The sequence below is a fragment of the Scleropages formosus genome, chromosome 5 (assembly GCF_900964775.1).
Source record: "Scleropages formosus chromosome 5, fSclFor1.1, whole genome shotgun sequence".
In the NCBI taxonomy this organism is placed as follows: Eukaryota; Metazoa; Chordata; class Actinopteri; order Osteoglossiformes; family Osteoglossidae; genus Scleropages; species Scleropages formosus.
In genome coordinates, this window is record NC_041810.1 from 38,507,678 (window position 1) to 38,523,397 (window position 15,720).

The window sequence follows — 15,720 nt, forward strand, 5'->3', positions numbered from 1 at the left end:
GGTACGTGGGCTGCCCGGCCACCAGGTGCTCGCCTAGGAACACTACCCCCAGGCCTGGCTCCAGGGGTAGGTCCCGGTGACGCTATTCCGGGCAGGGTAAACGATCTCGTGTTTACCTTTTCCATGGAGGTTTTTGGATCGTGTTAGTCTGGATCTTCACTCCAGACCTGTTCGCCTTGGGAAACCCTACGAGGAGCATAGTGTTCCTGACGATGTAGGTCTGGAGTTCCCTAGATCACACGAGCCCTTCCACCACGCCAAGCGCCCACTTACACTAAGGGCCTGGGTAGCTCAGTTGGTAGAGCATCAGACTTTTAATCTGAGGGTCCAGGGTTCAAGTCCCTGTCCAGGTGTAATGTTCAGTGTTCATCTGAGGCTCTGTAAGGTCCCAAGTATGTATGCAGTAGTGTCACCTTTGAGTAATAATGTAAGTTCTGATGTGTAAGGAGAAGCCATACACTCCCTAACTCAACAGCAGTGAGGAGTTCTGTTATTTTTTTAAATTAGAATTTTATTGTTGATTAACTTATTTATTTTATTTTCCCCTCTGTTTTGTTTCGCACCCGAGGAACCGCTCTCTCTTACCCCTCACTTTTTCAGGCTCCAGTGAGGGCTCCCACCTTGGAAGCGCGATTATTCTCTGGGAACAGTCACTCTTCAATGTTTCATTTCTGTAGCAGGATTGCACTGGATTTTAATTCTCCCCCGTGTTTAACACTTTTGTGACTCCAGGTGTTTATTCAGAACTGTTTATTCTTCTCTTGAGTCTCTTTTTGTCCCGTTTGGTGCGTGATTTTAATATGTGACATCGATCGCGTATACTGAAAGTCATGACTGCTTTTCGTTGGACTCTCGTGAGCATTTCACAAGAGAGAGGCAAAAGTGCGCTCCGCTTTGTGCGGCCAAAGCCCAAGCAGGCGCCGCATGCTCGAGCGTTCTTTGCGTGAGCCTTTCACGGGTAGCAGCTACAAGTAGGGCATAAGCAGCGCATCTTCTCGTTTGCAGCCCTACCGCCCTGAATATGTCACGTCTTGAAAGCTAAGCAAAGTGGGGCCTGTTACGTGCTTGGATGGGAGACCGCCTGGGAATACCAGGTGTTGTCAACTTCTTTTTTTTTTTTTTTTTAAATATAATTTTACTATTGATTTACTATGTGGTGGCGCAGTGGGTTAGGCTGGGACCTGCTCTGCGGTGGGTCTGGGGTTCAAGTCCCACTTGGGGTGCTTTGCGACGGACCGGCGTCCCGTCCTGGGTGTGTCCCCTTGTCCTCCAGCCTTACACCCTGTGTTGCTGGGTTAGGCTCTGGTTCCCCCGCGACCCCGTATGGGACAAGCGGTTCAGGAAAAGTGTATGTGTGTGTTTGTATTGATTTACTTACTTACTTATTTATTTATTTTTATTTTATTTTCCCCTCTTTTTGGTTTCGCACGTGAGGAACTGTTCTACTTGTAGCTGCTGCCCGGGAAACGCTCACACAAAGAGCGTGAAAATCCAGTGCAATCCTGCTACAGAAATGAAACATTGAAGAGTGACTGTTTCTAGACAATAATCGCTTCCAGGTGGGAGCCCTCAATGGAGCCTGAAAAAGTGAGGGGTGACAGAGAGCGGTTCCTCGCGTGCACAACAAAACAGAGGGGAAAATAAAATAAAAATAAATAAATAAGTAAATCAATAATAAAATTATGTATTAGGCAGGGGGGTTTGGTGGCGCAGTGGGTTGCTCCACAGTCCTGCTTTCCGGTGGGTTTGGGGTTCGAGTCCTGCTTGGGGTGCCTGGCGATGGACTGGCGTCTAGTCCTGGGTGCATCCCCTTCCCCTCTGGCTTTGCGCCCTGTGTTATCGGGTAGGCTCTGGTTCCCTGCAACCCCATATGGGACAAGGGGTTCTGAAACTGTGAAATGTTTCTTTTTTTTTTTTTAATAGGGGAAAAAAAAAAAAAACTTACAACACCTGGTATTCCCAGGCAGTCTCCCATCCAAGTACTAACCAGGCCTGACCCTGCTTAGCTTCCGAGAACAGACAACTTATTAACTGTCTATTTCTGGAATTTTCCACTTAGCTTTTTTTGGACCACAGTTAACCGCAGGTAACTGGGAACCGCTGTGTTGTTTCTTTGTGGTCAACGAACACAGAGCAGAGTGTCCAGAGCCAGGCAGAGCATGGAGTCACACACCAGTTGCTGAGATGGCGTCTTTGGAAAGAATGGAATCCCTGTTCAACGCAAGTTCTATTCTGAATGTATCGTCTGACGGCACACCTGTGTGTTATGTAACATGTTTTGTTTGGTTGCACCTGCTGACATTTTAGAAACAGTTCATTTGCTTGGAATGCGTAACAAATAATGACTTGGTGCGGAAAGTCCGCGATTTTGAAGAGCGCATTAAGAATTTGATTTCTACACGAGAAACGGAGAGTTGGTTGGACTCGGTGTGTCCCGATGCCTCCGTAGTGTCGAACTCGGCGTCGACCCTTACAGGCCCCAGTACAGCTAATGAGAAGCCGGGTACCCCGGAGCGCTCTCACGGCGACTGGGTCACGGTTCAGAGTAAGAAGTCGAATAAAGCGAAGCCGAAGCTACGGGTTCCTGGTTTGGGTTCTCCCGTCCAAACCCAAAATAGATTTTCGGCTCTAAGCAGTTCACCTAATAATAATAGTAATAATAATAATAATAATAATAATGTGCTCATTTTGGGATATTCGGCTGTCCGAAATGTTAAGGTCCGGGGGCCTGGGAATCGCAATGTAAATGTAAAGGTAAAGTGTTTCTCACGCACACGTGTGTCCGACGTGAAGGCTCGTGTCAGTTCTCTGGCCGATAATGCCGTGTCGACTATGACGGTGCATGTTGGTGGTAATGATATTCGTCATCAGCAGTCTGAGGTGTTAAAGAGCCAATTTATTTCTATGTGTAACAAGGCCAGAAGCAAATGTCGTAATCTAATAGTGTCTGGTCCTTTACCTAGACTCTTCATGGGGGACATGGTGTACAGTAGATTGGTGTCTTTTAACAGGTGGTTAGAGACGTGGTGCCGCTCCGATCGTATATAATTTGTCAATAACTAGGATGGTTTCTGGGAATGGCCCAGGTTTTTCACGCGTGATGGTGTACACCTCAACTGGAGGGGTTCATTTGTTCTGTCCCAGAACTTGGCCTTCAAGTTGGGAAAGAACAATCAGAAGCCCTTTCTAAACTCTGTAGCAATTAAAGACAGTAACTGTCAAGTTAATCTTCCAAAACTTCAACGTGGTTCTATGATTGAGTGCTAATAATGCTGGCTCGTGAACCAGGTCCCTCTGTGAGACTTCTGTGTCAACAATGCGGACGGCCCACTTCTTTAAGAAACCCTTACGCAACATTCTGCACGCAGAAGAAACGAGTTTATCTGTTCTTCCAGATGTTGCACTGCAAGATTCACAGCCTTCTGCTAATCAGAGAGAACAAGAAAAATGTAGATTTGCAGCCTTGTATGGCAAAGGCACTTGGACAGAAGGGTCTAATTCCTAAATCTTAAAGGAGAACAACATGACCACTCCAGTGGTATGTTGACCGAAATCCATAACACAATGGCTGGGGTCAGAAAAAAAGACTCCAGAGACTGGCAATGGAGCAATGAAAGACACCTACCTGCATGGCGGTTCCGAAGGCATGACCAAAGTCAATTCCGATCATTCCTCCTGTCTCCATGTTGATCAAGAAGTTGGACAAATGGCGGTCTCCGATGCCTAAGAGCCAGTGACTAACACACGAGGGCATGTGACGCCGTGAAGTGGGACCTCAAGAAAAGGAAGGCCTCTGGTGATGTGCTCATCTTGACGAAAGCTCTCCTGAACAATGGAGACACTTAAATCAATGGTCAGAGGCTTGCGGATCATTCCGGTAAAGCCCGACTTCTCTTGTGTCTAGAGCTGTGACAGTCTGCCTTGGGTTGGTAAACAGAGTTGGGTTTGGCAAACTGGTGGAAGACCAGAAAAAAGAAAAAATGTTTCTGTGAGTGGTTCTGTTTGGCCAGTAAGGAATGTGAAGTACAGTGACAGTGGGAACCATCAACTGAATCATACGTAAAACCAACGGTTCTGCATTTCTTCTGATCGACATCACCTCATCATCCTTTGTATTTAGAATGACTTAAAATTCTTACCCTCATCCCCTAAACCAATCATTATCTGTGCTGCTCCAGTGAATGTACTTAACTGATGTGAAGCTCTTCAAAAGAGAAAAAAAAGTACGTACCCACACTGTATTTCTGCAGCTTAGTTTCTGTTGTTACTGGGATAATGTTGAATGCTCACCTTAGAAGATCCTCTGGTACAAGATTCTCTGTTTTCCTGAAATTGGCTACAGTCTCATCTCGTTTGGCTTTCCTTTGAGATATAAGATCATTCAATGAGAATCAAAACCATAGTAAAATGAAGAGAAACGCCAAAGATCCTGCCAAGGATACACAGCTATACTAATACATTCTACAATACTGGCACAAGTTTAATGAAGTCATTTAAAATTCTGAATGAGACTTTTTAAAAATATTATTTCAGTCTTTTTTTGTTCATCTTTATCAAGAGTGCTAAAAATTGGAGGTTATATGTCACGTTTAAGTTCAGGCTCACAAACAGAAAAATTAACAGAAAAATAGTTCTAAGGTGAGGCAGATGACAGAAGGGCTTTGCTGTAGCCATACGTATACACACACACACACACACACACACACACACACATTTTCAGAACCGCTTGCCCCTTACGGGGTCACGGGGAACCGGAGCCTACCCGGCAACACAAGGCGTAAGGCCGAAGGGGGAGGGGACACACCCAGGACGGGACGCCAGTCCGTCATACGTATACTCTCTATATATATTATACATATATATATATATATATATAAAAAACAATACTAATTCAACAGTATTTGCTTATAAGGTTCCACATAGCGCAGCAACCCTACAGTCTTCCCAGCCACTTTGTCCAGCGAGGTTTCAAAGGCGTCCGCAGTAATGCGGTCATTGTACCGGTCTGTTGTGGTGAAGAAGGAGCTGAGTCGTAAGGCGAAGCTCTCAATTTACCGGTCGATCTACGTTCCTACCCTCACCTATGGTCATGAACTTTGGATGATGACCGAAAGAATGAGATCGCGCATACAAGTGGCAGAAATGAGTTTCCTCCGCGGAGTGGCTGGGCGCACCCTTAGGGATAGGGTGAGGAGCTCAGTCACCTGGGAGGAGCTCGGAGTAGAGCCGCTGCTCCTCCGCATCAAGATAAGCCAGTTGAGGTGGCTTGGGCACCTGTTCCGGATGCCTCCTGGACGCCTCCCTGGGGGGGGTGTTCCGGGCATGTCCCACTGGGAGGAGGCCTCGGGGCAGCAGACCCAGGACACGTTGGAGAGACTACGTCTCCCAGCTGGCCTGGGAACGCCTTGGGGTTCCCCCAGAGGAGCTGGAGGAAGTGTGCGGGGAGAGGGAAATCTGGGGGGCTCTGCTTGGACTACTGCCCCTGCGACCCGGTCCCGGATAAGCGGAGGAAGATGGATGGATGGATGGATGGATGGATGGATGGATGGATGGATGGAGGTTTCCTACAATAGTGCTTCAATAAAATTTTTCATAACCTATTTGCTTCTAACTAGTCACATTGATTAATGCAGCTGGGACTTTCCTCCAAAGGAACTTACCATGTTAAGATACCTCTTCAGCCATTTACACAGCTGAAGAATTTCATCAGAGTAATCGAGGGTAGGTACTTTGCTCAAGGGAACTGTAACAGTAGCTGAGATTCAAACCTACCAACATCAGGTCAAGAGGCAGCAGCACTCACCGCGACGCTACCAAGTGTCTCCGTGGGCTTTAAAAGGCAAACAGTTAAGGCAATCAAGATGACATTAACCACTTTTTTTTAGTGTTTACAAACACTTTTACCACGGCAACTCATCAACACGTTTCAAATGCACAGAGGTTCTCGGTTCCGGCTCCGTTGTGGTGGAATGACCTTCCCCTCTCACTCAGAACTGCCTACTTTTAAAAAGGGTCTGAAAACTCATCTCTTCCGGACCCATTTCGCCCAAGATCTCTCCAGCTCATGTATGGTTTAAATGTTCATGCACCATAACTTCATGAACGTCACCAGATAAAGCCTTCACTCAGCCACTACTCTGGCATCTTATTTGCTTGCTTGTGTATCTTCTAATATTAAAAAAAAATAAATAAATAAAATAAATAAATAAATAAATAAAAATTTTTAAAAACAAAATTGCTAGGAGGATATCGGGATTTGTCTATCTTGTGTTTTATGCACCTCCTTGAATGATGAACCTCGGTGCAGCAAGTGGTAGGTAACAAACTAGGTTTACGTGGGTCATATGTCTCTTAATGTAATGCATAAATTGTACTTTTGCTGAGATGTACGTCGCTTTGGTCAAAAGTGTCTGCCAAATGAATAAATGTAAATGTAAATGTGGCTCAAAACACTTGAGGTAGAATCCACACACAGGAAATTAAGCTGACGTGATGATGCCATTGAAAGTCCTGAGATGACACCCATGAGCTACAGACTTTACACCAAGGATCTTCAAAGACCCGTGAAGGTAAACGTTAAGCGCAGGCTAAGGCAGTACCTCTCTGCATCGTTGTGCTCTTCCTCAGACATCCTACTGCAAAGGAAATCCTTCAAGGTGCAGGTATTTTCCATCCACTCAATGAGACCAACGCTGAGGGCAGAACCACAATGTATCGGATATGTATCGCACAGATGCCGCACAACGTTTCCCAGACACAAACCCATGGACACCATAATTAATTAAACACTGTGCCTTACTGACCATTGAGAGCTGACCTTAGAGTTGAGGCTAATTTGTTGAAATCATCAACACCCCACAGTAAACTGGTAAATTTCTTAATTTGATTTATTATGGAAAGTAACCTAAATGATTACAGTGTGATATCCAGCATTGTTAACACTAATCAGTATTAATCTGTAAGTGACCTATTTAATTTGCTACATAAATTTCATTGACTGGATCCAAAAAACAAAGGCCATTATTCAAGATGCCTAGACAATAAAACAAAATTGCAAAATGTATAAGAAAAAAAACAATTAGGACAGTTGTATTAAAGCAATAACCACACACGTGCACACGCACAGAGAAAAATGCGAAAACGAGAGCGCACCGTGTTGTCATGGGGATGACTTTATAGATACGCAGCACCATGTTCTTCTGAGAGCAGGTGGCGTCACTCCGAAGGATGGTGTTCACTTATGCTAAAAAGCTGCTCGATGCGCTGGTGGAAAGGAGCTTTTGTGCTGTTTTGACCACGGTTTCGATGGTGTTGGGCCCGGGATAAGTCCTCGCTGATGTTGAGCCCCACCTACTAAACACAGCCCACCCTCTCCACTGCCGTCCCACTGATTAGAACAAGTGTGCGGTCTCCTCCCACAGTCATCTCCTTGGTTTTACTAACGTTCAGAGAAGAGGTTGTCGTGCTGACATGGTACTGAACGCTGAGCTGTAATCAAGAAGCAACATTCTCACATATGCCCCTTTCCTGTCCATGTGTGAGAAGGCAGTATGGAGGGCAGTGGCAATAGCACCCTCCGTAGACCTGTTCTGGCAATATGCAAGTGCAGTGGGCCTAGGGTGTCAGGTGGCGAAGAGGGGATGTGAGATTTGACCAACCGCTCAAAGCACTGCTGCGGTGAGGTAAGGGTGCCTCCCAACTTGACACAGCCCACACGGTTGCACTGCACAGCACGCTTCTTTGCCAAAGAAACCGTAGAGTATCGGCAAGAGTCGCATGAGTTTCCGGCAAACAAACTTGAGGAAGAGAGAATCATTATGTCGGATTTGTTCCTGACAAAGTGTCCCGCTGCAGCCTCTTTCGTTCTGATCCCGGCCCAAAGTAGGTGGTACGAATGGGATTCAGTTCCACATATATCACTGGGGAAGACAGGAAACTCAGAATGGAAAGATTTGGGTATTTAAGGTTGAAGGCATCGACTCACCCGTAAACACCATAGCAGTGTGGTACCGGAATAATCTCCTGTTACAAGATGACAACGAGGAGGACCATATGCAACCATGTCGTGTGAATGTTTCATGCTCAAAGGCGGAAATGTGGTGTGAGAAATTGTTCGTTCAAGTGTGGTGTGAAAATATGTTCAAGTAGTCAATATTTTCAAGTGCTTAATATGTTCTAAAGTGATGTAAGAGTTATGACGTTCAGAAAATATATGCTGTCCGTTTAACGCAATGGAGAAACGTTGATAGGGAAAACAAAACACAAAGAAATTTTAACCTTTAGGATGCGTCCCGGCAGACTTCTAAAGCAGGGACAAACTGTTTGGAGGGACGTAGAAGACCGGCAAATAGAGAGCTTTGCCTTACGGCTCAGCTCCTGCCTTCACCACCACAGTCCGGTACAGCAACCGCATTACTGCGGCCGCTGCCACCTCACTTGTGAATAAGACCCCAAGATGCTTAAACTCCTCCACCTGGAGCAAATTTTCTGCCCTCACCTGAATGAGAGGGGGCAACACAACCTTTTTCCATGAGAGAAGCATAGATTCAAACTGAAAGGTGATGATCCTCATACCAACCACATCAATATCAACACATCCACTCCATAACCTTTTTGGCTTGCTGGTTTTTTTTTTTTTTTTTTTTTTTTCCCCTCCTCTCCCCCCCACCAGACACTGAGGAGACCACTACCAACACATCCTTTTCACCCCACCCCAGATGGGACTTGAACCCACAACCCCTGGCTTAGGAGATCAGTGCCTTATCCATTAGGCCACTGGGGCTAAACTCAGCAGAATACCTAAAGGAAGTGTAAATGAAGAGGAACACCACAGTGATGCTTGGTTCTTACATTTTTCAGTAATGCCTTTCAGTTTAACTGTGAAGCCAGAATACACTAAAAACTCCCAAGTGTTGTTCCAACAACAAGGTGTCGCCTGCCTTATGACACTGTGGCAAACGGATGTGTACTTCAGAAGAAAGGAATTATATCATGCGGGCATATGAACTAGAAATGGATAACAGAGTGTTAATTGAACCGCGAGCGACTTTGCATCGTCATGGCAATACAGAAACGCGGATGTGTCTTGCGGAAGAAATTCGACATGACTCAAACAACGGACCCAAGATAGGAGAGAGTATCTTACTTTGTCTCTCCCCAGCTGGAGAGAGAGTCCCTCGTCCCCTGTGCTGGACTTAAGGGAGTCTCCCCGAGCATCCAAAGCACACTCCTTACGTACATCTAGAGACGCATGCTAAGTGCGCGCATGCGCACACACACACACACACACACACACACACACACAAATAGTCTTAACCGCTTGCCTCATACAGGGTTGCAGGGAGCGTCGGCACGGTGCTTCTTGGGGAGAGGTGAAAGAATCCAGGCTGGTGGCGGAGCAGGTGAAAGCTCCTGTGATGAGCGCTCTGTGGGTTGCAGCTCCCGTGGAGCCAAGACAACACAGCCTTCTGCTTTTTGCTACACAGCGCTGTGGTGAAGCAAACACCACGTTTGAATACAAGCATGCTCATAAGTGTATTTGGTACCAGAGCTCCTTGGGCCAAAGGCCAACGATCAACTTTGTAGTCGTTTCATCTGGCTTGAGGAAAACATGTTCTGGAAAACTTGGGTGAAGAGAGGTGCTGAGCTGTCAACCCATCACCGTCTGGTGGTGAGCTGGATCAGACGGCAGGGAAAACTGACAGACAGATCCAGTAGGCCCAAGCGCATAGTGAGGGCGTGCTGGGAACAAGCGTCAGAGGACCCTGTCCGGAATGATTTTAACTCCCACCTCCGTGAGAACTCCTCCCATGTCCCAGAGGAGGTAGGAGACATGGAGTCTGAATGAAAATTTGATTTTAAAAGCTTTGCTATGCCTACATGCTTCTGTAATAGAACGTTTAAGAATGTTTAACTGCTGAATAGCCTATGCAAGAAAGCGGCACATTCCAGGCTATAGTTTGCTCTCTGTATGTCCCCTTTTGTGCCAGCCTGTTCCCATGAGATATCAGAGAAATGTGGCTTACGCAGACTCACGTAAAGCCCAGAGGATGTGTGTAACTGTTTCACATAAGAAAGGAGATAAACTGGTGACAGTGGACGCGTGTGATGAGAGATTGAAGGGCACAGTGACACGCCTGGAATGTTCAAAAAATAACATGTATTCTGCCTATGCTTACAAAAATCTGCCCTAGAATGTGTATAAATATCTGCTTGCCTGGCTGCTCTGGTGTGACTCTGCGCATACGAATAAATAAGGTTTTCTGCAGCTCAAGTGACCGAGTGATCTATCTGTATGACAATTCTCATTTTTCCTACCACAGTTTTGGGGGCTCGTCCGGGATCACGACCTTCTGCCGGGACCGACCCGTGTGCCGCGAGGAACCCGACTAAGGGGGCAACCCTCCTAGGTCTAGGGGACCTGCTGGTGACCGAGCCCGAGCAAAAGTTAGGGCTGGCCCGTCCTGCGGTGCACCGATCGATTCGGACAGAATACGTGACACAGCTGCAGGTAGAATAGAATAGAATAGAATAGAATAGAATAGAATATACTTTATTGTCCCATTTATGGGAAATTTGTCTTGGACAACCATGACACGGCCAGTGCGCAACGTTGGACTCACATAAAACAATACATATCATATCATACATTAGAATAAGAATAAATAAAACAACAATCAAAAGATATGAAAAATCTACTGAATCCCAATCTAAATCTCAGTTTTAGAATTCTCTATTCAAAAACTTAACCTCAGATGGCACAAAAGAATTTTCATAACAATTTGATTTACACATCAAAATCCTAAATCGTCTCCCTGAGGGTAACATGTTGAAATTCTCATGTAAAATATGTGTGTCATTAGCAGCAATTTTTTTGTTTCGCTTCTTTTAAAATAGATACCTCGTACAACTCCTGCATGCGTCGTTCCTCTTCCCACCCTATAATTTTTTAGAGCAGTATGTACTAGTCGTGCAAGTTTCGATTTTGATTGGACAGTCAAGTTTCCATGCCATGCTGTAATACCATATCTTAGCAAGCTCTCAAAAACAGACTGGTAAAACAGAAACAAAATCTTCTGGTTAACCCCAAATACTTTTAACCTTCGCAAAAAATGTAGTCTCTGCTGAAGTTTTCGAACACAGACTGTTTATGTGAGAAGACCAGCATAACAAATTATCTATATAAACAAACAACCAAGTATTTATATGAAGAAACCTGTTCAGTAATATTACCATGTATTATTACAGGTCTATGATCCCCCACAGATCTGGGGTCAAAGATCATTTCAACAGTCTTCATTTCATTTAAAATCAAGCAATTATCGTCACACCACCCACAAACCTGGCAACATCAGAAAAGTACTGTTATCCTGACTAGTTAAACACTCATTAGTGTCTAATGTAAATAAAATGGGTGCGCTAACACAACCTTGCGGGGCCCCCATATTGGTAGTCTTCACCTCAGAATAAGAATTGTTGACCGTAACTTGTTGTGTTCAATTTGTTAGAAACGAATGAAACCACTTAATGCAAAAGGGATTCACTTTTAACTCTGTCAGCTTCCTAATTAGTAGCTGGGGTTGAAGTGTGTTAAAAGCCAAACTAAAATCTATAAAAAGTAAACGTGCAAATGCGTGCGTATCTTCTAAATGCCTATTCACCAAATGAGTGATACAATTAATGGCGTCCTCGGTGCCCCGCCCAGCCTTAAAGATGAACTGAAACGGGTCAAGGGATAATTTAATCTCATCCTTTAGAACAGTTACAACAAGTCTTTCAAAACATTTCATAACATTTGAAGTCAAAAGTCACAGGTCTAAAATCACAATTCTCAACTGGGCAATTTTTCTTGGGAACCGGCGTAATTCTAGTTTTTTCCACAAAGATGGATTGGTATGCGAGTCAAATGATTTCTGGAAAATAGGGCAGAATGCTGGAGGAAGTTCACTGGCACAAGTTTTCAGCAAAAAACCAGAAATTCCATCAGGACCTGTGGATTTCTTGGCTCGTATGCCTCTAAATAGCAAACTAACTGCGTGTGGAGCTACCTCTAATCTCTGATCTGAATTACACATGATAGAGTCCTGATCTACCATTCACACCGAAGGTGACTCGAACCTAAGAAAATAGTAATTTCAGTCATCTGCTCTTTGTTGGTCATTGCTAGTCATGAGCCTTTTTCGGGGGATTCCGTATTGGTTACTACTTTTATAGCAACCCAAAGTTTTTTGGAGTCCCCTGAATTAAAATTTTGTTCTACAGTTTGCTCTGTGTTTTTTCCTTGTCCCCTTCAACAACGCATTTAATTCCTTTTGGACTAATTTTAATTCCATTTTATCTTGATTGATGAAAACCAACCTCTTCCTGTTTAAAGACTCCTTGACCTCCCTTGTTATATAACTTTTGTTCTTAGGAAATACAGTTACAGCTTTCTTCTCAACAACTGTGTCCATACAAAACGTTAATGTAGTCTCTTATTGTCTCTGTGGCATCCAAAATATCAATTTCATGAAACAGGAACACATAGGCCCGGGTTGCAGAAACGGTGCTTCTCATGCCAGGAAAGACGGCACGAGGAGTAAGTGAGAGGTTCGCGACTATTCGTCCAACAAACCCAAAACTGTGGAATAGTCTGCCAGTTAACCTCTGTGAGAAGAGCGCTCTATAAACATAAATTGAATTGAACTGATGTGGGGCACCAGGTCGGAGCGGTCAATAGACCAGTTCCTTCACCGCTCGTCCCCCCTTCATCCTAGGCGCTGTGACTGAATGTCGTCACCACCGACACCGTGGTCAAAACAGCACGGAAGTGCCTGTCCTCTCTCCGTAGGCTGAACAAGTTTGGCATGCCATTCCGGATCCGGGGCTAATTTCTACAGGCGTACAGCCGAGAGCATCCCGACCGGCTGCATCACTGCCTGGTATGGGAGCTGCTCGGCCCAGCATTGTGAGGAACCGCAGAGGGCGGTGAAGTCGGCACAGCTCATCGGTGGCTCTGAGCTTCCAAACATCCGGGACATCTACGCAGCCAGATGCCTGAAGAAGGCCTGGGCTATCCTCAAGGAGCCCAGTCATCCTGGTCACGCACCGTTTTCTCTCCTGCCGTCCGCTAAATATTGCCAAAACATCAAATCAAAATCAAACAGACTGCGGGATAGCGTCTATCTCCAGGCTGTTAGACGCCCGAACAGTCGAGCGGCATCCGAATGCAGCAACTCATCCGCTCGTCCCATATGGGGTCACAGGGAACCGGAGCCTACCCGGCAACACAGGGCGTAAGGCCGGAGGGGGAAGGGGACACACCCAGGACGGGAGCAACTCATCCGGTTTTCGTTAAGTAGTTTCACTTCATAGTTATTGGTGTTACCAGATTTCTGTTGCGTTGCAAATTGAAAACGTTATTTGTAATCTTGAGGTATGTTGTTCCTTTTATTTTTTTTTTTTAAAAAATCACCCTACCACACGCACTCAAAGACATTTCATCGCAGCAACCACTGCTGCATGCTCTATTGTTGTGCATTTGGTGACTAAACCTTTGACCGATTGATTGATTGATTGATTGATTGACTTGCACCACCTGTGCTTAGGTGTCGGGGAAGGCCGCTTTGTCTCCCGGGCGCCTGAAGGTAGTGCACCCCACCAACGCTGGTGTTTCTCCAGCAAAGGCTCTGAACGTCGAGGGAGCACGAAAGAAGAACCTGTGTGGCCTGGAGGTCGGAGATTCGAGTCGTTCCGCTATGCGCGCCGTCTTCCCTCGACCGGACGGCAGGCCGCAAGCGCTACTGGACGTTGCTGGGAAGAGGAAGAAACCCCTGCCGAGGGGCGTCAGTGCGCCGTCTCCATTGTAGAGTGGCTCTGTCGACTGGCGCAAAGCGGTACGCTTCATTTAAAAATCTCAAAGGCGTTTGGTAAGAATCTCAAGCCGGGTACAAATGCCATGGATGATGCAGTTCCCGACAGCAGGCTGAGGAAGGGGGGACAGAGAGAGAGTCAGGGGCTCGTTGGTCTAGGGGTATGATTCTCGCTTCGGGTGTGAGAGGTCCCGGGTTCAAATCCCGGACGAGCCCGCCCAGCTCCCTGCTTGGCTGTGTCAGTTGAGCTCTTGAAAGTGTACTGGCAGCAGGAGTGTTGCGGGAAGGTTCAGCATGGGCCAAGGGGCTTGCGGGAAGGCTCCTGCTGAGGAGGGGAAAGATCCCTGGTAGAGCAGGCCAGGCTGATCCTCCTGTATGTGTGTGGAAGCAGTGCCTTCTTCCTGGCACCTCAGGAGTCAACCAGCTGTTCCCTCCATGCAGGAGGAAGCTTTAAGGTTTGCTCTGATGCTGCTTTTCAGCAAGTCAGAAGGTAGCAAGATGGATTCTGGAGCTGCATTTTGCTTGTGCTCCTCCTGAATTTGCAACACTTCAGCTTGCTTGCACTTCCACAGGAGTGCTGGTAGCAGTGGTGTTCCTGCCTAGCTCAGTCAGTAGTGTGCAAGAGTCTTAAGCTGAGGGTCATGGGCTCAAGCCACGGTCTGGGAAACTGTATTTCATTAAAGGTGCCTGGGGGAGGTTCTCTTTTGCAGTGTGAGCCCTGCAACCTGGCGTGGGAAGAAATGCGGCTTTCCCTCTTCGACAACAAACGCCTCGTGAAATTTGCAGGGTTCCTTCGCAAGCCGACGAAATCCACGGGGGACGCAAACTGTCCCCATCTACATGAGGAAGGCTCGCATGGCGTCAGCGCTTTCCTGGCTCTGAGCAAGGGTTATGCAGCTGCTGACAATAGCACCAGTTGCTGGGCCTGTACTCATGTGCCAAAATCAGTGTCATCTGGACTACCACTCATGCCTTTACCCCTAGGGTTTTGTGGATGGAGCCGTTTCCCGAACCTTTACCCCACAGCAGCTTTGCATCGCGGTGTCCTGTTACACGGCACCGGTGACTTCTGGAAAAGTGTATGAGGAATTCGTACACTCATAGCCACTCCGCGTGAGGCCTCTAACAGTAAAATATTTAGTGTGAGCCAACCGGGTTAATCCTGTCTCCTTGGGATACTATCGCGACTTTTTCCACGCCGGAATTTGACTAAAGACAAATTACACCCTTACGTGACTCTTAGAGCCAACCTGAATGGAACGATCTGTGTCGTCAGAAGTCAGCCTGGCTCTGTCACACGTGTGGGTAGTTCTAAATGCACCTACATGGCCAGGCAAACAAGCCCTGATAGTTCGCAACAGCTTCTTCCAATGTCCAACGGTACGCAGGAAAATACCTTTAATGTTACCTTCACGGTGACTTATTTTGCCAAACGGTACTTTTCTGGGTGTGTGGTAAATGCGCCTAGCCATGGCTTCCAAAGAATCAGTCCGGAGGTTCCTGTTATTTGTCCTATGTAGTGCCCCACGTTCGAAAGTTGTCCCAACCTCCGTGGCGTCCAGATTCTTGTCTCCTCCGCTATCGGAGAAATAGTCCCCCCTTCTGAAAACTGGACTTTCTGAAACGGGATAGATATTTTCTGGTATTGTTCCCAACGCGTGGTATCGGTAAAGCTGCTCGGCAGACGCTCTATTCAGCACAAGCATCAGAAGAAATAGCCAACGGTACGAACTGAGAGCCTTAAGGACATTAATGCTGTTGCTATGCAAAGGCGAATGGCAGTAGATTATCCTCTGGCCGCAGAAGGAGCAACATGTGCTGTTGTAGCGTGTAGTGTGGTTCACCCATAGTGTGTGAGTGTATTCCACTG

General features: G+C 46.3%; 3 non-coding genes across 3 annotated transcripts; 2 read left to right on the forward strand and 1 right to left on the reverse strand.

Annotated features, from left to right (window-relative positions):
• Positions 1 to 280: 280 nt before the first annotated feature.
• On the forward strand, positions 281 to 353 carry trnak-uuu (transfer RNA lysine (anticodon UUU)). The gene has a single exon. It is a non-coding gene; the product is annotated as a tRNA-Lys (tRNA).
• Positions 354 to 8,709: 8,356 nt separating this feature from the next.
• trnar-ccu (transfer RNA arginine (anticodon CCU)) lies at positions 8,710 to 8,782 on the reverse strand. Its single transcript has one exon. It is a non-coding gene; the product is annotated as a tRNA-Arg (tRNA).
• Positions 8,783 to 13,994: 5,212 nt separating this feature from the next.
• trnap-cgg (transfer RNA proline (anticodon CGG)) lies at positions 13,995 to 14,066 on the forward strand. The gene has a single exon. It is a non-coding gene; the product is annotated as a tRNA-Pro (tRNA).
• Positions 14,067 to 15,720: the final 1,654 nt, after the last annotated feature.